A 26030-nucleotide genomic window follows, 5' to 3' on the forward strand; every position below is an offset into this window, starting at 1 on the left:
TGTGTGAGGCGGGGGGTTACGGGGGAGGGGAGACGGGGCGGGTGTGAAGTCTGTGCCGGGAAAAGAAAAATATGAGTGTTCTCTTTTGTGTGCGCACAAACAGCCGAGCGCGGGGAGGTCGGGCCCGGGGTCACGCGGCTCCGGGCTGCAGCTGCCGCCGTGGGGCGGGGGGTCCCAGGCGGCCACCGGGCGTCGCGGCCGCCTGCGGCATCAGCATTCCGGCGGCGCGGGCGGCCGCTGTCCTCGCGCGACCCCAGCCCGTCCAGAGCGCGCCCCGGCACCGACCCTCGGGGCGAGGCGAGCGCAGCCCCCGCGGGCCAGCAAGGTAAGCGCGGCGCGGGGAGCGGTGGCCGGGAGCCTGGGCGCCAGGCGACCCCTCGACAGGGCGCACGGACCGGTTCTCCGCCGCGCGGGTCGATGACCGACGGGGAGGCCCGAGTCTGGCCCCGACGCCCTGGCCCGGTGTCCCCGACGCGCCCGGAGCCCGGGAGGGAGGCGCGGGCCTGGCCCGGGCGCAGGTTGGGCCTCACTCTGGGCCCAGGAGGATGGAGCCCGACTCAGGGCCGTCTCTCCCCGCTTGGGGGTGCTCAGGAGGGCCCAGGGTACCTGCGCGGGCACCTTGGCGGCGGGTCACCCTCCCTCCGAGCCACTCCGTCCGTGGGCAGCGGCCTTACCAGGTCCGAGCCGGACGCTCAGCGTTGCCCTCCGCGAGCCCCCAGCCGCCCCTCGAGCGCAGCGGGAGCCCCAGGTGCACACACGCAGGCCCGGGCCGGGCCTCCAGGCCTCTGTCCTGCGGGCGGGCTAGGAGGTGGCCCGGCGATGCCCGCCGAGGGGTGGAGAGGGCGAAGCCAGGGCGGCGTCGGCGAGGCCATCAAAGGCCGGGGGTGGCGGCCCGCCGCGTTGCCCATGACCAGGCCGAGGGCATGAAAGGATCTTTATCCTCCAGTGACATTGCCAGGCCGGCGCTTTTCTCCGGCCTCCCCCTCCCGCGGCCCTAATTGGGGCCGGCTGCTAATGTGATTAAAGGCCAGTTAAACGTTTCTCCGAGCAGGGGGTGGGAAGAGGCCGAGACCCCTGCCCCCTCCCCGGGGTCACGCCAGGCCCGTGGTCGGGGGTCGGCGACGGTGCCAGCCTGGGACGGCCTGGCCAGGTGCCTGCCGATTGTTCACCCCCAGGCGGGCGGGCCGGCGGGCTCCCGGGGCTTTATGTAAGCCGGTGGGCTTTGGGCCCGACCGGATTTGGGGATTCTTTTCGCACAGTTTCCATTTTCTGGCCTTTGGAACTGCGCCCTGAGCCCTCGGGGCCCTCCCCCTCCGGTGCCCGGCGCTGGCGGGGCCCAGCCACGGGGGCAGGCTGGGGGTGCCAGGCGTTGGGGGTCTGGAGGGCCTGACGCAGGTCGCGTTGTGGGGTCTCACTACCTAAGACAGTGACTCAGGACGGTGGGACCCGGGTGCTGTGCTGCGGCCAAGCAGAGCCTGCGACCCGCGGCGCCCCCCGCGGCCTCGGCGACCGCCCGGTTCCCACGTCGGCGACGGCGTGGGTGGTCCCGCCCGCCCGGGAGGGCTCCGAGTCTTGGCCGCCCGGGGCGCGGGGCCTGAGAGCGAGTGTCTGCGCCGCGCTGCCCGCCGCGCCAGCTTCCGAGGTCGCCCGCGGGCTCATGCCCTGCGCCCCGGGGCCCCGGGGACCTTCTCCAAGCCGGCCTGACCTGGTGGAGGCTGTGCGCTGCGCTCGGGGAAGGCCGGGCTGGTGCCGGGGGGCAGCGGGTCCCAGCTCTGAAGTGCCAGCGCCGGCGCCCCACTCCCCGCCTGCTACGGTGCTCTCGCCCGGGAAGGCCCGAGGCCCTGAAAGGAGCCCCGCGGGGGGCCGCCGTCTGGAGCAGCCCTCAGGGGCGCCGGGCTGCCGCGACGCAGTGGCTGTAATTGCTTCGGGGTCCCTGGGGGATCGATAGCGTGGCCCAGCCAGGTGTCTGCGCCTCTGAGGTTGCAAATCTGGAACCAGTGAGGATGCGGGAGGCAGATAATAAAAAGCCAAATGGGCGCCAGGTGGAGGAGTGAGCTCTGCACGTTCCATCAGGTGGCCCGGGCCGCGCGCTCGGGCGGCGGCAGAGTCTCCCCGGCACGCGGGGCGGGCGGCAGCAGGTGGGACCCGCGGCCCGACCCGCGCTAGGGCCGCCCACCCCCTCGGACCCCGGCCGGGTCTCTCCACAGCCTCCGTGCGCGTCCCAGAAGGAAAATGCTAGCAAACTGGAAGGCCGCACGGGGCCGATCCGGCCTCAGCCGGGCCAGGAGAGGCCGTCGGTGCCCCGAGGAGGAAGGGGACCCGGCCCGGGACGGCCGCCCCGCGGTACCCAGGAAGGACGCCCGCCGCTCCCAGCACCCCAGCGTCTGAAAAATGAATGTGAACTCCGCAAGCGTGCTCCCGCGGACATTTTACATGCCGGTTGTTCACATTTTTCAAATATTCTCTGAAATAGTCTGCAGAACTTTTTCACATCTAACAAATGTCAGATTGAACAGATCAGAAGATAAGAAATGAACATGACATTTTAATTCAAGTAGAGAGAAAGCAGACGGTATTTTTAAAATAATATTTTTGTAAAAACGTATTGTGGATCTAAGATTTTGTCATGTTCAAAATGTATAATTTTTTGATATTTAAAATACACATTTTGTACATTTTCAACCAAAAAAACAGGGAAAAAATTAAAAAGCAAAAGCTGGAAACCAAGAAAAGCCTGGAGAGAAAATGGGCGATAAGGAACCAGAGCCGGTCTTTCTCCACACCATTTTTTTCCCTTCCTAATAGCCAGAAAGAAAAAGAAAAAGAAAAAAAAAAACAGTGAAAATAAAATAATTTCATATTAAACTAACACAGAGTACTAATTAATTTCTTTCCAGATGGGTTGAAGGGACCTGGCTGTTTTAGTGTGCTCAGAAAATGCTAGACTCGAGTTGGTTTTCTTTCCTTCTGCTGCTCAGAGAATCTTACGAAAAAGTAAACAACCCCAGCCTAACCATTTTTTTATCGGCTTATTGAACACAGATAAAATTAGAATCCTTTTTTATTTGAGATAAAAGACACACAGGAAAAGACTAATTTTTTTTTTTTAACCAAGGGAATATCTGGGGGTTTTTTGTATGAAACTGTAACATTTAACTAACATGTAATGAGCTGAACGACCTTGGGTTTGTTTCACTGTAGCTCCTCCTGAAATCTTCCATTTTTTTCTGAGATGGCTTTTCCAGTGATCTTGTGTCAGTAAGAGAGGAGTATACAGTACAGCAAATAATTTGTGCATTCATGGTCAATACATTTCTCAGTCAAAAAATCAAAACAGGTCAATGTCTGCTTATTAGGAATAACCTTTGAACCCAACAGGAAATGGGGAAAATACCTGTTTGTTGATGCTTGCATGCCCAGGAGGAGAATTGAGGTGCAGTTAGTTTCACTGTGTGAGGGGGAGATGCCACTCTGTCCAGAAGGTTTATTGGAATGCCAAGCCCCAGGTGTTTGGGTGTGTCTGTGCAAACACTTAGTGCTGACCCCTGAGGATTTTGATGTGTATAATCATGCTGTAAGAGGAAGGCAGGTGGGTCAATTGTGCAGTGGGAGCACAGGAGATGCTGGGGCGTGCCGGAGCCTGGGCAGTTTCTATCCTGATACCTTCCATGTCCATGTTTCAGTCCCATCTTGAGGACATGAAAGGTCCATTTTATGTTTTCTCTCCTTTAAAAACTCCCCAGTGGCCTACTCGGCAGCATTGTTGGGGACCCATTGGTCATTTTTCATAAAAACAAGACCACAGTGTGGACCAAAACTTGGGATCTGAGATGTCCTTGAGCTCACCTGTCACATCGAGTCACCACCTGGGAGAAGAAAGATTTGCTGACCTCCTTCAGAGCCAGGCAGTAGGACGTTCAGCCTCAGTCCTGATTACGGGTGGGCAGTTGGGTTTATGTGTGTGTGTTTGGGTTTTTTGTTGCTGTTTTTGTTTCGTTCTGTTTTTCTGGGAAAACAAAGATCCCTTTGGGGGTACCTGGGCTGGCCAGTACGGCAAACAGGAAAGCCAGCCAGGTCAGGAGGAGACATGGCTTCACGTTGGAATGCCAGTTTGCTTTGTGCTTGTTTATTACAACTGAAGGTTTTGTGTCATCATCTAGCGTTGCCCAAAGTAAAAGCCCATTCCCAGGAAGGATGGATTTCTGATAAGAGATAAACACAAGAAACAAATGCCCAGGGGAGGAGGAGAAGCAGATTGCCTGGGGCAGGTAAGAAGGCTACACCTGGAAATGCACCTGCCGGGGTTCTCACCCACACCAGAATCTCTGGTCGGAGCAGCTCTCTTTGAAGAATGCCAGACAAACAGAAACCTGGCCACACCCCCACCAGAGTTACCTGATTGAAACACAAATCTGATCACCGAAAGTCTTCCTGTATCCGCCTGCTGCACGCAGGAGGCAGCTTGGCCTCCTTCCCCAGTGGCCTCCCAGCCCTACCTCTAGAATTCCCTGGTCCCTGCCCTCCTGCCACCCTGATATCCCTTACTCCCTAAGACACTCGCCCCTGCCGACACTGGCCCAGCGGTGAGAGAGGCTCTCTCTATGCCCATTGCCCATGAACACACTTCGTTCAGGGCTTCTCAGAGCAGGCCAGCCTGGTGGAGCTGCTTTGGGGCCTGGCTCTGGGGGTCTCAGGAGTACCCCAGCCTGCAGATGAAGAACCCCATGCAATGTATAAGGAAACGAAAGCATGGCCCATGTGAGCGCAGTATTAGGGCCTTGGAACTCCGTGTTTAGCACCCCCCGTGCTGCAGCCAAACTTTGACACCCCAAGTTCTAGGACCCCATGAGATGGTGCCTTGCCTAGCCAGCTGCGTTGATGTGTGGGAAGGGGCATGTTGCGGAAATCCTCCAGCAGGTCCTGGCTCCTGTCCTGTGCCCAGCACTAGCGTTCTTGTTCAGAGAACAAAGGCCCAGAGGCCCCTGCAGAACCAAGAAAGCCTGAAAGCCGTGGCTTTCAAAGCGTGCTGACCGTGGCTGGGGTAAGAAGTACATTGTGCATCTCAGCCCACAGCAAGCCGGACAACTATGTATAAAATAATTAATTAACTATACCTAGATAACCGAAACACAATTTTTGCAAAAGAATGGTTATCTTACTAGACATCATGAATGCTGATATCTGTTCATCCTATTTCTTTTTTCCAAATAATGGCTGCCACCCCCGAAACAATCCCATGATCCTAACGGGCTGCAGCGTGGAGTTTGCAGACCACCCTTTGGAGCTGAGGTTATGTGGGGTAAGCCTGGGTGGAGGGAGACCCGCAGTTCCTTCCTGCTGCATCTCCTGCCCCCACTTCCAGCCCTGGAGTCAGAACCTCCTGCTGGAATTCTAGCCACCACTTCCTACTATGACATTAAGAAGCCACCTCCCCTCCTGAGCCGGAGCCTCTGCTTCTTCCTCTTAGAATGAGGACAACTCCCTGCTAGGGTCTTAGAGAGGATTCAGTGAGATCATGTACCAGATGAGGTCTTGACTCAATGTGTCTGCCCAGGCTAGCACCTGACAATCATCTGTTACTTTTGATCCTGTGCCTCCCTGGAGCCCAGGATGTCTTCTCCCCCACCCCCCAATAGCCCTCCAGTAAAATCCTCCTCCCCCTTCCAATTCCACTCCAGTCTTCTCCTTGGGCCAGCTCCTCCTGAATCCCCACTGCAGATTTTGGGACTCACAGATCCGTGCAGCACGGATTAAGGCCTGCCACCCTGGTGCACTCTCAGGCCTGGGCTCTGCCTGGCTCGCCGGCATTTATAGACACGTGCCTGATTGCCAGTTAGCCCCGATCCAACCTCAACAGCACTGTGGACACAGAGGCTGTGCTTCTTCCCATTTGCAGATAAAGTATATGGGGCCCAGGAGGTATCATCATGTGACCGTGAGTCACACAGTTAGTGGCAGAGCTGGGGTAGGCTGGCTCTCCTGGCCTTCAAAGACCGTCATGCTCATGGCCCAGGGTCCTTCCTCCTGGCAGGGCACTAGGGCCCTTTCCGACAGCCTCGCAGCAACCAGATTTGTTCCCTGGCCGCCCACCTCCACCTCCTCCACCCTGGGAGAGCTGAGTTCATTTTCCTTTGACTGTTTTTTTAATGCTTCCCTCAGGGGGCAGGCCACAGTCTTCCTGCACCACCCTCACGGGCTCTCACTGCTGGAGCGATTATTACTCACAGATTTACCCAAGGAGAGTGTGTACTTGGAATGGCTGCCCGTGTGTTCCCTGTGCACACACACACGCATACCCGCACATACACTGTGGTGATCCGACACACACACTTCCGTGATCTCACACACTCATGCACACACACACACACTGCCCTGGTCTCACACAAACACACAAACACTGCCCTGATGTCACACACACACAGTACCCTAATCTCACACACTCATGCACACACACACACACTGCCCTGATCTCACACAAACACACAAACACTGCCCTGATGTCACACACACACAGTACCCTAATCTCACACACAGACACACACACTGCCCTGATGTCATACACACACAGTACCCTAATCTCACACACTCATGCACACACACACACACACACTGCCCTGATCTCATACACACACACACACTGCCCTAATCTCACACACAGACACACACACACTGCGCTGATCTCACACACTCATGCACACACACACACTGCCCTAATCTCACACACAGACACATACACACTGCCCTAATCTCACACACAGACACACACACACTGCCCTGATGTCATACACACACAGACACACACACACTGCGCTGATCTCACACATACACACACACACTGCCCTGATCTTTCTCACACATACACTGCCCTGATGTCACACACACATAGACACACACACACACTGCCCTGATCTCACACAATCATGCACATATATACACACTTCCCTGAGCCTATCACTCTGCACATCGGAGCTAAGCTCATGGAAGCTGCTCATGCATTTTATTTGGCAAGTCTCTCTCACACCTTTTATCACACTAGCCTGCCCACTGCCAATCAATAAAGATTAGGAAATCGATTGCTAACTTACTCTTGGGTTAGATAATAAAATTTTTTGAGACATGCACCTGGAGGAATTTATCTGTGAAGGGTCCTTTCAGAGTTTGTTTCAAGCTTTGCAAGTCTCTCATGGCTCTGAGGTCGGGGAGGCTGTGAGGGATCCCCCATGCCCAGCAGACGTGGAAGGAGCCGACATTCTTACGGGAGATGGACAGATGGTCCGCACGTGAACAGTCCCCTGCATGCAGGTGCGGACTGGGGCGGTGCAGAGCCGCAGCAGGGGTGGGCTATGCCTGGGAGCCGCCAGCTCTGGATCAGGTGGCCGGGGACGGTCATGCTGAAGAGGAAGGCTCCAGTGAAGCTCTGGAAGAATGTTCTGGTGCCTGTATGTACAGAGGCCCCCACTTCAGGACCTGGCCTGTACATATGAGGAGCAGGAAGGAGCCAGTGTAACTGAGGCCAGTGTGGCTGCAGCAAGGGGCTGGAGGCGTGAGAAGAAATAGAAAAGAACGGAGGGCTCTTTCTGCCTCCCCAGTCTGGATCACCCTCCTCCTCCACCCCAGAGCCCCAGGGTGCCCAGCCCCGCGCCCCTGCCCCTCAAGGCTATGGAATGTCATTGCCACTCAGCGTGAAAGTTCTGGAGGGGACCTCAAACACCAGGCCCCTCTGCCCAGAGAGCCCCAGTGGACCCGCTGAGCCAGGGACCTGCTCCTTGGAGCCAACTGCCTTGTGACTTGTGAATTGTGCTGAGTCCCTTTTCCTTTTTCCCTTTTGTTTATTGCTTTGTGTATCCGGCAGCTTTATCCCAAAGCTGCTCTCATGTGGTCCCTCTGTCCCAGCCTGCCATTTTCCTCCCTCTGGGGCCCCTTGCATGGGAGGCTGGGAGCAGCGCCCACCCACCACCCAGCAGAGGCTCAGGGCCTGGAGTTAAAACAGAAGCACAGGCAGCGGACACTCTCCAAACTTCCTTCAGTGCACATCTTTGAACTCTGCAGTAGGAAGGCTCCTGGGCCCCCACATCCCCATGCATATGCACCTGCATGCACGTGACACACTTGTTGGCCCATGGAGAAGACTGTCCACACGGGGTTGTGAGCTGCCCAGCACCCACTGATCAATTGCCGCATTCCGAGCTGCCTTTAAGCTGGGGTGGGTGCCCTCTAAGGCACGCCCAGCCCCGGGGCCTAGACTCTGGTGTTCTCCAGGAACTGTCTACCTCTGTGTGTGGGAGCCACAGACTTGGGCTTCCAGACCCCCACAATGGATGGCTCAGGCCTGTGGCTCAACCCCAGCATCTGTGACCACCACCACTGCCCACCTTCTTTGCCTAAGCATTACTTCTGCGGGGCAGTTCTTCACCTGTGTGTGCAAGCCAGCCTTCTAGAAAACTCTTTGCTCTCCTCTCATGGCCAGGCAGGCCCTGCACAGTCCAGATGGTGAACCCCAGTTCTCGCCTTCCAGTGAGGAGCACCTGACCCTTCAGGGGTGATAGACGGGGCCCTGCACAGATGGGACAGGACAGGTGGGGTGCACAGAGGAGGGCAGGTGCCCTCTGAGAGGCAGGGTCGGGGCAGGTCGGGCAGGAGCCTGGCATCTGTGGCTGTTTGGCCTCTCGTGGCTTGGCTTGCTCACAGTCTTGCTTCCTCCTTGCTCTCTGTTTTCCCTGCCACCTGGACTTGGTTGCATGCTGCTTTCTGTCCCTTGCCCTCAGCCTCTCACCTCAGTCATGACCATTTAGCCAGCACCTCTCCCATGCATCTTACTCTGAGGTTTCCCAGGAGCATGAGCCTCCTCCAGTGTCATTGTGGCTGCTTTGATCTCCTTAATGGCTTTGCTTGAGTGTGGACTCATATTCAGACTCTTTTAGGGACACAAAGACCCCCAAAGTGAATGAATGCCCTATGGAGGCAGATGCCCAGTTGGGGGCCCGAGGCCTGGCTGGCCTGTCCTCCCTGCCCAGGGTTTGCTGAACACCCCAGCCGTATGCTCCAGGCACACACCGAAGCTTCAGCTCAAGATTCACCTTGGAGGAGGGCATCTAGTCCAAGCCACTTCCTCTAAGAGGTGACCAAGGTGGCCAGGACTTACTTTCCATGAGACCTTGGCAAGTTGACAAGTGCTGAGAGTGGTGGGAGGTGACAGGCTTCTCTACCAGCATTGGCAAGCCCTTAATCCAAGCCCTGAGGCTCCAGCTGCAAACTGGGACGGGAATCTGATGACACCCACCCTAGAGGGATGGGGGTAAAGGTAGATGACATAATTTCCGTATGTCTGCGTTGAGCGTTCACATACATGAGTGTCCTCAGAAGCATTATCTCCTCATGCTTCTCCAAGGAATCTGCCCTTTTCTTAACCCTGGTTGACTGAGTCCTACCAAGGGAGGAAGGGTTTCAGGCCACACCCCAGGGATAGCGCTGGATGCCCCCAGCCAGGCCAAGGTGGTCAGATTTCCTTGCAAGAGTTTGAGCAAAGACACAGAGATTGAATTAGACTTAGCTGGGCCTGGAGGCTTGAGGTCCTGTCGACGAGAAGAGTGATATCTCAATGTATGAATCTGTGGGTTTTCTGTGTGCCCTTGCAGCCCTGGGGACCCTCATGGCCCTTGGTGAGCTCACACTGAAGGAGAAGAACCAAGAGGTGGCAGAGGATCTAGATTCAGGCTGCAGAAAAGTCTTGCTACTGCAGAGGTGAGACGAGGCCAGGGCAGGAAGGGAGCAGGGGTGGGGTGCAGGACCCTGAGTCCCCTAGAGGCCAGGGTGGGACATCAGCAGCACCAGGGGGAGTCACCAAAGCTAAGTGCCAAGATGTGGTCGACTGAGGACCTGCTCCTGGTGCCCACCCCTTCAGCCCAGAGACCATGTGTGGCCCGTCTCCCCACCCAGCACAACCGTCCTAAATACCTGAATGAGTTTCCTTGAGCTCCTGCAGCAGAGGCCCACAAAATGCTTAAAAGAGCAGAAATCTACTCCCTTGCTGATCTGGAGGCCAGAAGTCTAAAGTCAAGGTGTCAACAGTGTCGTGCTCCCTCTGAAGGCTCCTGGGGGCGTCCTTCCTCACCTCCTCAGCTCCTGGTGGCCCTGGACATCCGATGGCTTGCGGCTGCATCCACTCTCTGCCTTTGTCTTTCCGTGGCTGCCCTCCCTCTGCATCTGTCTCTGTGTCCGCTCCTCTTTTTATAAGATCGCCAGTCCTTGGGTCTGGGCCTTGGGTCTAGGGCCCACCCTAATGCAGCATGACTTCATCTTAACTAATTACATCTGCAAAGACCCTGTCTCCAAATAAGGTCATATTTTGAGCTTCTGAGTGGAAGTGGATTTGGGGGACAGTCATCAACCCAGCACAATGCCCCTCCTCCCCATGCTCTCTAAAGAGAGAAGGACCTTGGACATCTTGATTGGACACGATGACATGAAGACAAAAGTTTCCGACTAGCTAGGCCAGGGGTGGACACACTGTCCCTGGAGTGACAAGTCGGGGCAGTGCTGTTGTAGGGGCAAGCCTACCTCCAGGGCAGTGCTGGTATAGGGGCAAGCCAACATCTGTGGCAGTGCTAGTATAGGGGCAAGCCAACATCCGTGGCAGTGCTGGTATAGGGGCAAGCCAACATCCGGGGAAAACCAAAGGCCTGTGGGAAAAGCCTGTGAGGAGGATGGAGAGAAGAGGGATGGAGCCCCGGATGTAAAGGGGACCTGCAGCCTGTGTCCCTGTCCCTGTGATGCTGTGATGGTGCCTGACTTTCTGTAGACTAAAGCTCTCCTTTTTTTTTTGAGACAGAGTTTTGCTCTTGTTGCCCAGGCTGGAGTGCAATGGTGCGATCTCAGCTCACTGCAACCTCCCCGTCCTGGGTACAAGCAATTCCCCTGTCTCAGCCTCCCAAATAGCTCAGATAACAGGCATGCGCCACCACTCCTGGCTAATTTTTTTGTATTTAATAGAGACGGAGTTTCACTATGTTAGTCAGGCTGGTCAAGAACTTTTGACCTCAGGTGATCCACATGCCTTGGCCTCCCAAAGTGCTGGGATTACAGGCGTGTGCCAACACACCAGGCCCCAAAGCCCTCCTTTTACTGGAGCTGTTTTGCACGGGATCAATAGGCTTCTGCAGTGGTGTTGGCCATCCCAGCATCCCTGGCTTTCCTTCCCTGCTGTGGTCTATATAGTTTGGGTGGAGCTGAACCCATAGAGTTGCCGGCTGCACATGGGACCAGTGCCCTCCCTTTGGAAGCTGCGATCAGCTTGGGAGTTTACTCACAGGAGTTTACTCACAGCTGAATTTGAGCAAAATGAGGAGGGGAGATTCATAAACTGGTAGAATGAACCATAGAGCTGACAGTCGCCTGGCCACTTTGAGGAGAAGGCCTGCTGGAGAACGAAGACCTGGAGGAAGCTGAACTCAGACAGATGGACAGACAGACTTGGTGATGTCATTGGAGGCACCAGGTCCAGCTGAACCTTGAACTCTGTGATCACAGCAACCAGTAAATTCACCTTTAAGCCCAAGTTGAGTTTCTGTCACTCACCCCCTAAAAAAGTGCTGACGGGAGGGTGTCTGGATAACAACTGTGTGCCAGTTGACCACATCCATGCCGCTGCCAGCCCCGGATCTGGGGTACAGTCTAGCCGCCTGAGGGCATCAAGTTTGTGGCCCATGAGGGTCGTAGCCATGCTGCAGGGCAGAGGACAAGAACCGGATCCCCTATGAGACCAAAAGGAGACAATAGGTGGAAAGGATGGCCTGCACTGAAGCCAGGGCCACCAGGCTTGTCCGCCCTCACTCTGTGGACAGACTGGGCTGCACCATTTCTGAGGGAATCTCCATGACTCAGTCCTGGGCATTGCGGCTGCGGCAAGTACTCAAAATGGCAGCAGACGCAGTCGGCCTGCTAGCTCCTGCTAGCTCTTTTTTCAGGTCAGAGGAAGAAAGTACTGGTGGCCTCTGGGGATCCAGAAAGGACTGGTGGCCTCCAGGTGTCCAAGAGTCTTCTCTTCAACGAACATGGTGAGGGGGAGCGTTGTGTTGGGTTGATGAGTGTCCCCCAAACGGACTTCCACTCAGAAGCCCAAAATATGACCTTGTTTGGAGACAGGGTCTTTGCAGATGTAACTAGTTAAGATGAAGCCACGCTGCATTAGGCCAGGGCCCTGTGTCCAGGGCCTTCCCCGTGAGATGGCCACCAGGAGACCGACCTCAGGGACACAAGGACTGGAGTGTGGGGGTCTTTGGAGAGGCATGAGGCCCCCTCTGTGAGTGGACAGACATCAAGAATGAAGGGAGCCCCCAACGGGGATGGAGCAGCCCCTGAGACGTGAGGGTCCCGCCCTGGGACAAAGGTGTCCTGAGCTCAAGCCAGGACACCCAGGGGCTGCCGACCAGGCTGTGCTTCCCCCACAGCCTCTCCACACCCTCGCTGTGTCTTCTGTAAGATGAGGCCCCCTCCACTACCCTGGGCCAGGGATCTCAAAACGGAAGGCCGCCAACCAGTCAGCGGCCAGGGGCTGGAGCCCACAGTTTCCCATGGCTCTTATTAGGACACTTGCCCGAGAGGGGGTGGGTGAGCTGGTTCCCATGGAGACAGGCTCAGGATCCCCAGAGGCCACCAGTCCTTTCTTCGTCTGACCTGAAGCAAGAGCAAGGCCAGGGGCTTACGGGCTGACTGTGTCTGCCTCCATCTCAAGGGCTTAGACTGAGACTGGCAGAGGCCCTCCAGGTCACTCCCATTGTTTCACAGATGAGGAAACCGAGGCCTACGGGGAGGGGGATCTTCCGACAAGTCACGGAATTGATCAGGGGGAGAGCTGGATGCCTGCCACACCACGGCTCTGCTGTCTCCCGTGGAAACTCGGGCCTCTGTTAGAGCCTGAAGTGGCCTCTCTGCACCAGGCTGCTGGGAGACCTGCAGTCACCAATGGCAACATCACTCTTGCAACAGCCAGTGGGGTGTGGGGCAGCAGACGAAGCTCGAGTACCGCCTGGGTTCCAAGACAGAATGAGACAAGGTGAGGGGTCATATGGGTGCCTGGCCTTCCAGGCAGATGTTTCTGTTACCAGGTGGTCTTTGAATTCTGTCCTGGACTAAATATAGTTCCTTGGGCATTTTTGATCTTGGTAATCATGCAACCATGATACAGAAATAATTGGTCTGCTCTCATCTTTTCCAGATTATAGTTCGGGTCAGCTGAGTAGGACCTGGGTGGAGGGTGCAGAGGTATGGCTCGGGTGCAGGCGGGACCCTGGGTGACACCCGCTCAGGGTAGAGCCCCTCCCCCGGCCTGGGTCTCCCCACCTGTATAACGAGGAAGTGGACTGGACATGGCTCACGGTTCTTCCATACCCAGCATTCTGCTTTCAGCATCATGGAAATGAGAGGTGATTTCCGTAAGCAGGCTCCAAGGTGCCACCACCAAGCCCGGGAGTATCTTTCCCACTTTGCCAGCATCCTGGTTGTTTCCTCAGCTGACTTCCTACAGACCCAGTATTCTCTCTTCCATGGATTGAGTTTCTAGAATCACATGACTGTGTTTTTCTTTTAATACAGAAAAGCATAATAAAGGCATAAAAGCCCATGCCCCTCTGCAGAGCACCCTGTTGACATTTTCTGAAAGTAAGTCATCCATGCACCTGGGAATAAAGCATAGAGGACTCAGAAAGGCCAAAAACAAAAACGAAAAAGCCCCACCTCAGCCTCAGCCCCTGCCCCTCTCCCAGAGGAGCCGGAGTTGTCAGCCCATGCAGCAGAGTTGGTCAGGAGCTCAAGTTCACATCCCCCGACCGCCACATACTACCTGTATCACCTGGGCAGCTTCTCCCAATACCTCAGTGTCTTCATCTGCAACGTGGGTAAGATGGGAATGCCCACCTCCTGGGGAACTCAGGACTCACTGAGTTAACTGCATTCAGGGACCTGGAAGAGACTCGCCACGCAGTAACCCCAGTCTACTTGTTCTATGCTGGTGTGAGCAGTGACTGCATATTCTTCCAAAAGCATCTACACCATCTATTTTTTTTTTTTTTCTGAGACAGGGTCTCCCTCTGTCACCCAGGCTGGAGTGCAGTGGCATGATCTCGGCTCACTGCAACCTCCACCTCCTGGGTTCAAGCGATTCTCCCGCCTCAGCCTCCTGAGTAGCGGGGATTACAGGCGTGTGCCACCATGCCCGGCTAATTTTTGTATTTTTAGTAAAGACAGGGTTTCACCATATTGCTCAGGCTCGTCTGGAACTCCCAACCTCAGGTGATCTGCCCACCTTAGCCTCCCAAGTTGCTGGGATTAAAGGCGTGAGCCACCGCGCTGCCTATGCTATCTATTTGTTAACCCCCAAATGGATCATACTTTGGTTCAGCCTCTTGCATTCTTTGCCTTGTTTATTTTAGAGACCTGTCTATCTCAATCCATGCAGACAAATGCCTTGCTCTTTCTTAGGTGCCACCAAGCATAGACACAGACCTCCCCAATGCCCCATCTGTCACCATTAATCAACAGTGCTGGGATGGTAGCAGGACACCAGGAGTTAGATACCTCGAAGCACCGGTTCTGGCCACACTGGTTGTGCATATTGTACTCGACTGATTCACACTCCCACGGCCCTGGATGAGTGTCTCTGGCCATCCCGCAGGCTGGGTGCTTCCCAGTCTGAGTGTGGTGGCCTGTTCTTCTCACGGCTATTACCCGGGCCTCTGCGGGTCCACCAGCCAGAGTTCTGATGCCCAGCGCGCTCGCAGGAGACTGACTTGGGGACAGCTTTATGAGGCAGTGCAGGGACCTTGAGATCATAGTGGTGCAGCAGAGAGGTGGGGATGAGGAGGGGCCGCCAGGGCCCAGGGCAGCTCCTGGACACCCCGGGAGAGCTGAAGTCCACAGCCAGCTCCTCGTGCCTTGTCAGGCCTGCCCTGCACTCAGCTCCCAGATTTTATAGAAGGAAGTCCCTGCCTTTAGGCCCAGTCAAAAAAATTGGACTGGGATATTAACAACCAACTTTCCCTGGTGCTTTCCTGAGTCAACCTCTGCAGCCCGGAGCTGGCCCAGACACCTGCCTTGGGGCCCTCTGGGGTGGCGTGTGGAGTCAGGGCCATCTGTGATCTCCTCAGCAGGTTCTGTCCTCACCCTGGAGAGCCGGCCGACTTGTGGAAACAGCAGGATGCCATTCTGAGCCAAGCCCAGTGGGGAGGTTGATGGGGCCAACCCAGGTCACCTGTCAAGTGACCACAGAGCAATGACACCCATCTGCCCCGTACTGTCACTCACTTAGAGAAAGTTCCGGAAGAGGGGCTCCAAGCATGTGTCCCATGATAAAGAGGCGGCCTCTGCGAGGGTTAATTTCAGTGTCAACTTGGCGGGGCCACAGCGCCCAGATATTTGACCAGACATCACTCTGGGTGTTTCTGTGAGGGGCTTGGGGATGAGACTCACATTGGAATCAGTGGGCCAGGTAAAGCAGTTTCCCCTCCCTAATATGGGTGGGCCTCGTCCAATCAGTTGACAGCCTGAATAGGACAAAGGGGGTCCCGTCCTCTGAGTAAGACAGAATTCCTCTTTCCTGCCAGCCTTTGGGCTGAATGTCTAGCTTTTTCCTGTCTTTGGACTTGAACTGAAACGTCAGCTCTGTCTAAGCTCGGGCTGCCATAGACTGTGTGGCTTAAGCATCAAATATTCATTTCCCACCGTTCAGGAGGCTGGGAGTCCAGCACCATGGTGCCGCCAATTTGGTTTTGGTGAGGGCCCACTTACTGCCGGCCTTCCTCTCTCTACGTCCTAGTGTGACAGATATCAGAGAGAGAGAGCTGTCCTGTCTCTTCTTATAAGGGCACTAATTTCATTCGTCAGAGCTCCACCCTTCTGACCTAATCAGCTTCAAAACACCCCACCTCCTAAGACCATCGCATTGGAGGTTGGGGTTCACCATATGAATTTTGGGGGGATATATCTAGTCCCTAGGAGCCTCTTCTGGGTCTCCACCTTGCTGACTGAAAATCTTTGGACTTATCAATTCAGTTATTCCACGAGCCAGTTCTTTACAATAAATCCCTGTTTGTGTGTCTGTGTGTGTGTGCGTGTATGTGTGTGTGTGCGTGTGTGCACCTGTATGTGTGTGCGTGTGTGTACATTCTGTTGCTCTGGAGAACCTTGACTAATAACACTCTCCAAGGTGACAAGGAGACTCACAGGGGGAGAGTGAAGTTTAACACATTGGTTAAAATAGTCACAAGATTCTCATCAACTGCCACAAATGGCATCTGGCCACAGCCACTGAGCTTGGCCACGTCTGCAGCTTTGCAAACACTGCTGAATGCGCCTGACCTGCTGTCCCACTGTCCCGCCCTGCCTTCTCCTAAGTGTCCTTTCTGAACTGCCTTCCAAGTTCCTCCCAACCCCGTAGGGTCCACCTCATTGTGCCTCCTTTGTCTCCTCCTCCGAAGCTCCCTTCCCAACACTGGGTTCCTAGCTCCTAGAGGTCAGAGGTCACACTTTTCCCTCTCTCTGTCTCGGTAGGTGAAAGCAGTGAGTGGCACCTAACAGGAAGTGGTGGGGTTGGTGGGGAAGAGAACAAAGTGTGGATCAGTCCTGAGGAGGCTGTGCAAAGACCCAGTGCTGGGTCCAAGGCCCAACCCCAGGAACCAGGATCTTGTGCCTCAGTTTCCTAACTGTAAAAGGGGATGTTGGAATCACGTGTGTCAAAGGTCCCTTCCAATTCTGTTCTTTGTGGGTTTTCTCATGGCTAGAGCTGGAAGAGGGGAAGCAGAGAACGCCCCCCACCTCCAGGCCCCAAGCACTGTGAGCTGCCTGCCTGCACGGGGCTGCCTGACCCCACCCTCCCGAGCACATCCCCACTCCTGGGGACAGTTCCCGGCCTCCACAGCATCCCGGGGAAGACAACAGAGATGGACTGGAGGGCACAGGAGGACACGCATTCACTGACCATCCAGCCCAGCAAAGCAAGAAACCGTCAAAAAGTAAAAATTCCATTTGTAAACAAGATCAAATTATTTGATTGTGAAACCAGGGTCCATGGAATTTAAAATAATTTAATATGAAACAATATCATTTGAAATGCTGGCCAGCCAAGGACCTGGACGGGGAGGGGGACTCTGTCCTCCTGTGCCCAGACACGTGGAAACCCAGCCTCAGAGAATAATAACAAATCATTCTACAGCAAGTGTGGCTGAGATTCAGCTACGTGGCAGCCCCAGGCCAGGCCCGGGGGCAGCCGGCGAAGACTCCTAGTCCTCTCGGAGTTTACGGTCTGAGCAGACCAGGGTTGGACAATTAAATAACGATGCCAGAAAGCAGGAGAGGAGTGAGTGGATGGCACTTAAGCCAAAAGGGAGGCCTGATAGAGCCAAGGGGAGTGTGCTGTGGGCCATGGGCACTGCCAGAGGAGGCTCTTGGGTGCTCTGGCACCACAGTGAGGAGCTGGGGCTTCGTAAGTAGGGAAAGCCAGCACTCAGAGGAGGAGGTGGCAGAAAAAGGAATATTCAGAATAGGAAGCGTGATCATTTGCAACCCCAGCTTTGTCTTGTACTGCCCATGCCAACTTGGGCAAGCACATTATCCCCAGCCTCAGTCTTCTCATCTACAGAATGGGAACAATCCCAGTCCCTACTTCCTGGCTGTTGTGAGTGTCGGAAATCATTCACATGCAGCTCTCTGGGAGCCTGTGTCCCTGACAGACAGTGGTGCTCCAGGTGGAGCACGAGGCACTGCTGGCGCTGTAAGCAGATGCCTGTGGAGGGAGGGGAGGAGCAGGTTTCCTAGAGGCCTGGGAGGGGCTGATGCCTCTGCAGTGGGCTCTGCACTCAGCTGCCTTGATATCCCAGCAACAGGGCCTGCCTGGAGTGATGGGAGCAGGCTCTTCAGGGACCGGGGGGTCGGGAGGGCACGTGCACGTGCCTTGCAGCTGGTGCCTCTTGGAAGGATGGGGAGGCGGGGGCCCGGCAGACCCTGGTGCACGGACACTCCACAGCCATGTCTTCTGCCTCAACATAAACACGATTGGGAATAGTTCAGGACTGTAAGAGCAAGAAAAACAAACCCAGGGAAACCAGACAGAGAGCACGCAAATGCTAACTTTCATGTCACATCCAGAAACCACATGTTCATCAAGCCACCTGCGGGCTTGTAACTCAGTGGGGAGACACAGGGTTGTTGTGTTTAGAAATCAAGCTATCCTTACAGCTGCAAGGGGAAAAGTCCAGTTGCTGCCTCCCCTCCATCATCCTGGACCAGGTCTCCCCACAGAGCAGCCCTTTGAGGCAGCCAGGGAGCTTCCCGTCGCTGTAGCCACCTGGGGCATGGCCCCTGAACCTTTCCGTGCACATGGGGTTGGGGAAATGCCCCGGACCTCCAGGCTGGTGAGTGGCAGGCCCAGAACCCCCATCAGGGTGCCCAGCTCCCCAGTCTCCCTGTCTCACCACCACCCCAACCTGGGCTCAGCCGCCCCCATTCAGGGCAGGCAGGACTTGTCCTGGCCTCGGGAAGTGGCCGGGGAAGGGGAGAGAAGACCCCAGTGGGGCCCCCCAGCCCCGCACGTGCCGCCCGACTACCTGTGGGCTTGGGGAGGGCTCCAGATCGCTCCTGCCCTCGGAGACGGCGATGCTGAGAAGTGTTATTTTTATTCTTCCCCAAGCCTTGCCAGATTACATTGTCAAGGCCAGCACTTTGGAGATATTTCCTTGGTTTCGCAATTCACACAGTGACTAACACATGTTACATTTTGAAAACTTCTCTGGGTAAAAATTTAAGCTGAATTGTAAATACATAAAAGTTTCAACGTTAATAGGGTACATGATATCTCAGTGACTATTGTGTAACACCAAGATTCGGAAAGGATGTGGAATTCCATACAGTCGGGTGAGGATGCCGTCCCAGAGCTGCCCTGTGAAAGCATCCTTGTGAGCAGCAACCTTGCCTTTCTCTGCGGTTATGTAAGTTACAAAACCCTTTGCCTCTTGGCCTGGTGAGGCATCAGGACCCTCAGGAGGCTGGAACTGCAGAGCTCCACCCGTGACGATGAATCCCCTCCAGGGGGCATGTGCACAGGTGCCCAGCACACCCTGCCAGGGGCTTCATGCTTGTGACCTCCTTGGCACCGTGGGGCATTGGGCTACAGGTGACAAAACTGAGGCACGTGCATGTTAAGGGACTTGCCTAAGGATATCCCCTGACAGAGGCAAGCAGGACTCAATCCCAGACGGAATGCTCACTGCTATGCCCATCACCCCCTCAGCCCCTGGTGCTGGGCAGCCATGAGCCATGCTGTGCTGTGTCATGCACGCTGCACCCACCCCCAATGATGGCACAGGGTGACCCCCACCAGGACAGGCGATGCATGGGCGGTCACCTGGGGTCACTGTCAGAGCATCTGGACTACGAAATGAAGGGGATGGGCCACTTGGCAGTGTCCCTATGCATGCCAGAGCTACAGGAGCACCTAGGCATAGGTGTGGGAAGGAGGCAGGGAGAGAAGGAAGGAAGCAGAGAAACCAAGAGTGGTCGGGGAGTGGCTGTGTTGGGAGCCGGTCCCTCCACTGCCCAGGCTCCTGCCCAGCCGTGTGTCCAGAGCCCTGCCCGTCTGCGGCAGCCCTGCCCAGCCCTCCCGAGCCTCCACCTGCCTGTTCACTGCTTTGCTGGATGACACTTATCAGCCTCTACTTGGCCAGTTTCCTGTTTCATTTCCCTGTTCAACATTGATCTCCACGCAGAACTGTAGACTCCATGCAGGCAGCGCGCTGTCTGCCGGGCTCCTGGCTGCGTCACCAGAGCCTGGTCCCAGGCCTGGGCATGGTGGGCATTGAGTAGCCATTTGTTGAATGTATGCACCTCCAAAAGAAAGAGGGAGCCACTGTCCTCGCCTTGCTGCTGTGGCTCACTGAGTGGCTTTACCACCTAAGACGCCTGCTGCGTTTCTCCTGCTCCTTCCTCAGCAGAGCTCACCTTGAGCCACTCAGGGGCCGGGAAGTGGCAGTGCAACTCGAGACGTTTATGATACAATCAACTCCCTGGTGAATATTGATTTTTCTTCAAAGCTCAGGGCCTATCTGTCTGGGCTCCTCCCAGCCCCACCCCCAGCCCTGCCTGGCGAGCCTGGAGACTCCAGCACCGAGGCTTCATGCTCCCAAACGCTGCAGGTCCCCCCACTCCGCCCTGGTCAGGGCCCTCCCCACCGACGTCCTGGTAACTTAGACATTGCAAGCCACAGCTGCCGCAGTGTGCCAGAAAACGTCGCTCCAAAGACACAGGATTTATGAAGGACTGTTCTCTGCTGTGGCAGGAGGGATATTCACACAGGTTGGGAAGCATCTCATGTGCTCATTTATTAACTGTGCTGGGAGATACTGAAGTGGGCAAATGCCGTCCATCTGAGCTCTCAGGACACGTGGGAGATAAAGGGGAGTTGAGGCTGACCAGGAGACTATCACAGATCAGTGTGATAAGCACAAAAATAAAAGTATGTCCAGGGCACCAGGACGGCAAGATCTGCTCGAAGTGGGGTCGACAGAGGCTTCCCAAAGAAAGGAAGTTTCCACCATCTCTTGCGATTTTCATCTGGCATCTCCAGAATCCCTGTTCTATTAGAACCAACTAAGGCCTTAATGGGATTACTCAGCTTTCAGTAATAACAAGTTTGTCTAGGTCATGTAGGGAGGTACTTTAAAGTCATTCTTCCTTCTCTTTTATTATAGCAATGACTTACAATGCTTGAAAAGACATTTTCCTTAATTCAATTACCAAGTGAGCTAAACGCATTTGCTGGAGATAATTAAGAATCTTTATAAATATAAAACAATTATCCCATCAAAATACAGTGCTGGATGCTATTATTCATGCTGGGTTTTCAATCAGAGCCTCCTCTCCCCTTTTAAAGCAATTCCAAAGCCCCCTGTGCCTGCCTTTGCCGGCTGTCCCTGTGAGCCCAGGCCATTGTCCTGCCAGCTCTCCAGCACCATGGAAGGGCGCCCTGTCTGCCCGACCCCTGGCCCGGAGCCACCAGAGCTCTCTTCGCTCACCTCTCTGATCCTAGTCTTGGCCCAGAGCAGGTATCAAAAACAACGTGACACAGACCAGAGGAGCCAGGGGAGACGTGACAATTAAATGCAATGAGGTCCCCTGGCGTGGGTCCTGGAACAGAGACAGGACATTAATGGGAAAACTAGCAAAATCCAAATAAAGTCTGGAATTGAGTTAACAATGGCCCAATGTCAGCTTCTGAGTGCTGGCAAACGTACCACAGTAATGTGCTCAGTTCACGAAGGCAAGACCGGGTTGGGGGCGAACGGGAACTCTCTGTACTAGCGTAACTTTTCTATAAATCTAAAATTGTTCCAAAATAAAAAGTTTATAAAAACAAAACAAAACAACAAATGGGACTGAGTGGGCAAAAGAGAAGGCAGAATGTCTCCATTGCTGGAGTGAGTATTCCTGGTCTTCAGAAACCTGCCTGGCCCCCACATTCACCCCCCACCTCCAGTTGCAGTCCCATCTCAGTTCCGTCTGAAGACGAGTCTCATGGACCACCTGCCTGCAATTGCTGCCTCCACTTCAACACTATCTCTCCCCACGCCATTTGTCTTGAGCCACAAAGTGAAGGTGAGGTGTCAAAGCGGGCACCTGCAGGACAGCACCCTGGATGTTTGGCCTAAGAAAGCTCCCCCATCCTCCTTAGAGAAGCCCCCACATTGCACACCAGGGAGTGAGGCTGAGGCAGTGCTGCTGTCAGTATTCTCCAAGGCCGCTAACTGGACCTCTGGACAACTCGCTCTTCACAGGGCCCCCTCGGTCCCTCCTGTCCTGGCCACAGGCCACAGCCTCCCTCAGACAGGCTGGAATGAAGGAACGCACTGAGCCTGGTCTGCAAACCCTGGCAGGGGCTTGTACTGGGCAGCAGTGCTGACGTGGGGTGGGCTGAGTATAGCATAGGCATAACTTCCATCCCCAGGTCTGGGTACAGACGCAGGCATGACTTCCATCCCCCAGAGCTGTGAAAAGGAGACGCTGTCCAAGGCACCTCATCTGACGGTGCTTGCGATGACCGCGCAGGGCATCAGAGGGGCCAGAAGCACCCACGGCCCTGCGGTCGTATTTACCTCATCATTGCCATGCCTTTGAGGAGCTTTCCTGGGCCTTCCGAGTGCCTGCGCTTGGGAAGTAACCAGTGGCTCTATGAGATTTCCCCCAGAGGGCACTGTGATTTTCATGGGCCTCTCCCACCATAAAAATCCCTGTATTTAAAAACGTGTTTAAGGAATACAAATCCTTCTACCATAAAGACAGGCATGTGTCCTTGCAGCACTATTCACAATAGCAAAGACATGGAATCAACCTTGATGCGCATCAGTGTGGACTGGATAAAGAAAATGTGGTACCTATATACCATGGAATACGACTCAGCCATAAAACAGAACATCAGACATCAGGTCCTTTGCAGCAACACGGATGGAGCTGGAGGGATGGAGCTGGAGGCCGTTATCCTACGCGAATTAACGCAGGAACAGAAAATCAAATACTGCATGTTCTCACTTATAAGTGTGACCTAAACATTGAGCACACATGGATACAAAGGAGGGAACATGGGACACTGGGACCTACTTGAGGGTGGAGGGAGGGGAGAGGCTGAGGATGGAAAAACTACCTCTCAGGTATTATTTGGATGACCTGGGTGACAAAATTATCTGTACACCAAACCCCATGACATGCAATTTACCCATGTAACAAACCTGCACATGTACCTTTGAACCTAAAATAAAAGCTGGGGGGAAAATGGTAGTAAATGTTCCTAAGTATGAAATAAATAAATAAAATTTAAAAATAAAAAAAAAATTTAATAAACCTTCAAATGCTTCCACATATTTTCTTCTGGTTTAAGCAAAGTTAGAGAGATGTTCTTGGGCCCCTAAAAGTATCAGGTTGAGACAGACATCCTTGTCCTGGGCCTGCGGAGCTTAATGGACAGGCCAGGTCCCCAGGCCACACTTAGCAGTTAAGTGACCTGGGGCAAGTTACTTAACCACCTCATCTTCAATCCCTCATCTGCAAAAGAGGGATAATGATACCTGCTCTGCAGAGCTTTTATGAGGATTGCTTAAGCTAATGGGTGTAAAAGCATTAATTCCAGCCTGGCCTCCGGGAGGCAATCAATAAAGAAGCATTACTCTTGCGAAATACTGTAGCCATCAGAGCAGGCAACAATGTTTCTGTCTTCTAAAACGTTCCCAAGAGAGCCTCGGCTTTACTCTACAAATAAGACCTCTTGATTTTATTCTGCGAGCTTAAATATCTTTGACTCTCTCATTACCTGAAACTCAAGGTCCTTAAATAGTGTCTGAGGCCCCTAAACGTTCCTCTAAGTGCCCTGTAGAGCCATCACTTACTGGCTGAGACACACTCGCTGGCTTTCCCATTGACAGATGCCTCCGTGGCCCTTTCTGGATCATCTAATCCCTGCTCCAGGCCACTGGCTCAAGTTCCCTCATTGTAATAAGCGCAAGGGAGGGTGTTTATGAAGGAAAGGGGGTTTGACTGAAGTCCAGGCTGAACTCGGAATTTCCCTGTTTGCTTTCTCTTCCTCCCCAGGCGTGCTGATGGACCAGACCTGCGGGAGCTAACTCGACAGGCCTCCAGCTGCCAGAGATTTGAGATGTTAGTCAGGGCGCAGGGGCGGGGGGCTCCGGGAGCGGCGAGCGGTGAGCTGGAGCCCTGAAAAGACCTCAGGGTCTCCTTGTCAGGACTGAACTTCCACCTTGGGTCCTCGCTGAGTCTTATTTTGCTAATGAGATCAGACAGGCTTGTAATTTTAGGTAACTGCAATTGCTAAGACTGGAAGAGAGACTCATTCTCTGGCATTCCCACAAATTCTTCCCAGTTTGTTTAGCTTAGGAAATTAGGCAAGAGCAGGTAGAAAAACGGCAGGTCAAACACAAGCCATTGCAAGAAACTGACTCATGCTTTACCAACAGCGTTATTCATCTCCCCATTCCTCTCCCTGGCTATGTATTTATTCGTTTATTCAGCAAACATTGATTGAGCACCTAACATGTGTCTCTACCTTTTCACACCCCCAGGCCCTTGCCCAGGCTGCATCCTCCGCCATGTCCTCCCATTGACCCACTGTGTATCCTTCTAGACCAGGTCAAAGGCTACCTCCTCTGGGAAGCCTGCCCCAAAGTTCCATGCCAGACCCGATCCCTCCCTCTCTGTAGGAAGGAGACTACCATGGCTCCCAAGAGGAGCACTGGCTGCCGAGTCAGAAGAGCTTGGCTGAGAAGCACGGCTCCAGGACATCCCTGATGGGTGGCTTGGGCAAGGTACTGAGGCTTTCTGCTTCTTTCCTCTTCTATAAAGTGTGAATACTAATACCTCCCAAAACTAAGTGCCCAGGGTGCTACATAAAATACACTACACATCACTTTCCATGTGCAACTGAGCTTACAAGAAAGGAAAGGAGTTTCCTAGAGGCCAAAGGCAGGGGAAAGCCAAGAGTGAGAGTGATAAGTCGGTGCTGGCATGAAGCCACCTCAGGCATCAGGCAGTCCCAGTGGCTTTCAGTGGCCATCCAGGGGCAGAGAGAAGGTGGGATGGCAGAATTGCCATCCTTGCACCAAACCAGAACCTCAGAGGTTTTAACGCCAGGGGAGGGGCAACTTGAGAAAATCCACCTGCTGCATGTGGAGGCTTCTACTGCTTACCCATATTAAATGCTCTTCTTCCTCCAGGCGACAGATGAACACAGTCTCTGACCCCAGCAATTAGCCTGGGCTTGGGACTAGGTCTGGCCAAAGGGCTCTAAGGGGAAGAGATGTGAATCGCTCCTAGACTAAAGCCATTGACACCACCAGACTCGGCAGTGCCATCTCTCTCCTGTGGCACGTGTGGAGGCCGAGCCTGAAAACGGTAACCTGGACCCAGGCTGCTCCAGGGAAGGCATTTCCCTGAAGAGTTACTCAAGTCCCCAGCAAACTTTGCAGGAGCCATAAAAGCAAGAAATAAAGTATCTGTTGGGTTTAGCCAGTGAGAGGGCTCCTTTGTTACTGCAGCAGAACTTAGGCTATCCTGACTAATTCAGCTAGTGAAAGAAGCAGCAGGAGCACTTGTCTGTCTCTCTCTGGGATCCAGGTGGAGGACAAGTCTCACCTGACAATCACAGCCACAGACCTCACTTCACAGGAGGGTGGGGTTCGAATTCATACTCCCTTTGTGTTCAAGGAAACTCCAAACCATTAAATTAAAGATATTTCAGGTATGTAGTGTTCCGTGACTAGAAGCAAACTCAAATCCCCCAACCTGACCTCACAGGATTCCCACAAATAAAGACTCACCAGAATAGGCAGCCAAAATCCCAAATTCAAACCCCAAGAACTTCAAACAAAAATTACTAGGGAATTTTTAAAAATAATTTTAATGCATAAAGAAATGAATTGAGAGCCAAAACTATGGGCAATTAGCAAAGTACTATCAAAAGTAACTAAATAAATTTGAAAGAGAACCAAACAGAACTATGAAAATCTTATTAATGATATGAAAACCTATTTGGTAAAACAGCAGATTCAAACTGGCTCAACACAGAATCAGTGAAATGAAAGGTAGAATTGAAGCAATTACCCAGAGAATCACAGAGAGAAATGCTGCTGGAGAAAAAAAAAGAGGTGAAGAGGCATCGAGGCAGAGTGAGTAGCATGATAGCTAATTAATGTTCTGGAAGAGGACAGTAGAAATAACAGGGCTGGGGGTGCATACCTAAAGCTATAATGGCTAAGAATGCTCCAAGATTGACAGTAGATGTGAATCTTTAGATTCAAGATACTAGTGAGTCTATAGCAGGATAAATAAAAATATGCCTTGAGATATCATAGTAGAACTGCAGGATACCAAAACAAAAGGAAGCATATGCTTATCATAAATTTATCAGATTTATTAATTTGTAAGAGAAAAATTTATCAAGTACCTACTAGGTGCCAGGCAGTGTTGTAGATGCTTGGGATATATCC

At 53.9% G+C, this 26030-nt stretch overlaps 1 long non-coding RNA gene across 1 annotated transcript; it reads left to right on the forward strand.

Annotated features, from left to right (window-relative positions):
- The first annotated feature begins 226 nt into the window (after positions 1 to 226).
- Positions 227 to 14736, forward strand: LOC129049851 (uncharacterized). The gene is made up of 4 exons (XR_008513227.2): positions 227 to 325; positions 9636 to 9741; positions 12784 to 13051; positions 13214 to 14736. It is a non-coding gene; the product is annotated as an uncharacterized LOC129049851 (long non-coding RNA).
- The last annotated feature ends 11294 nt before the right edge of the window (positions 14737 to 26030 follow it).

This window comes from Pongo abelii, chromosome 15 (assembly GCF_028885655.2).
Source record: "Pongo abelii isolate AG06213 chromosome 15, NHGRI_mPonAbe1-v2.0_pri, whole genome shotgun sequence".
Taxonomy (NCBI): domain Eukaryota; kingdom Metazoa; phylum Chordata; class Mammalia; order Primates; family Hominidae; genus Pongo; species Pongo abelii.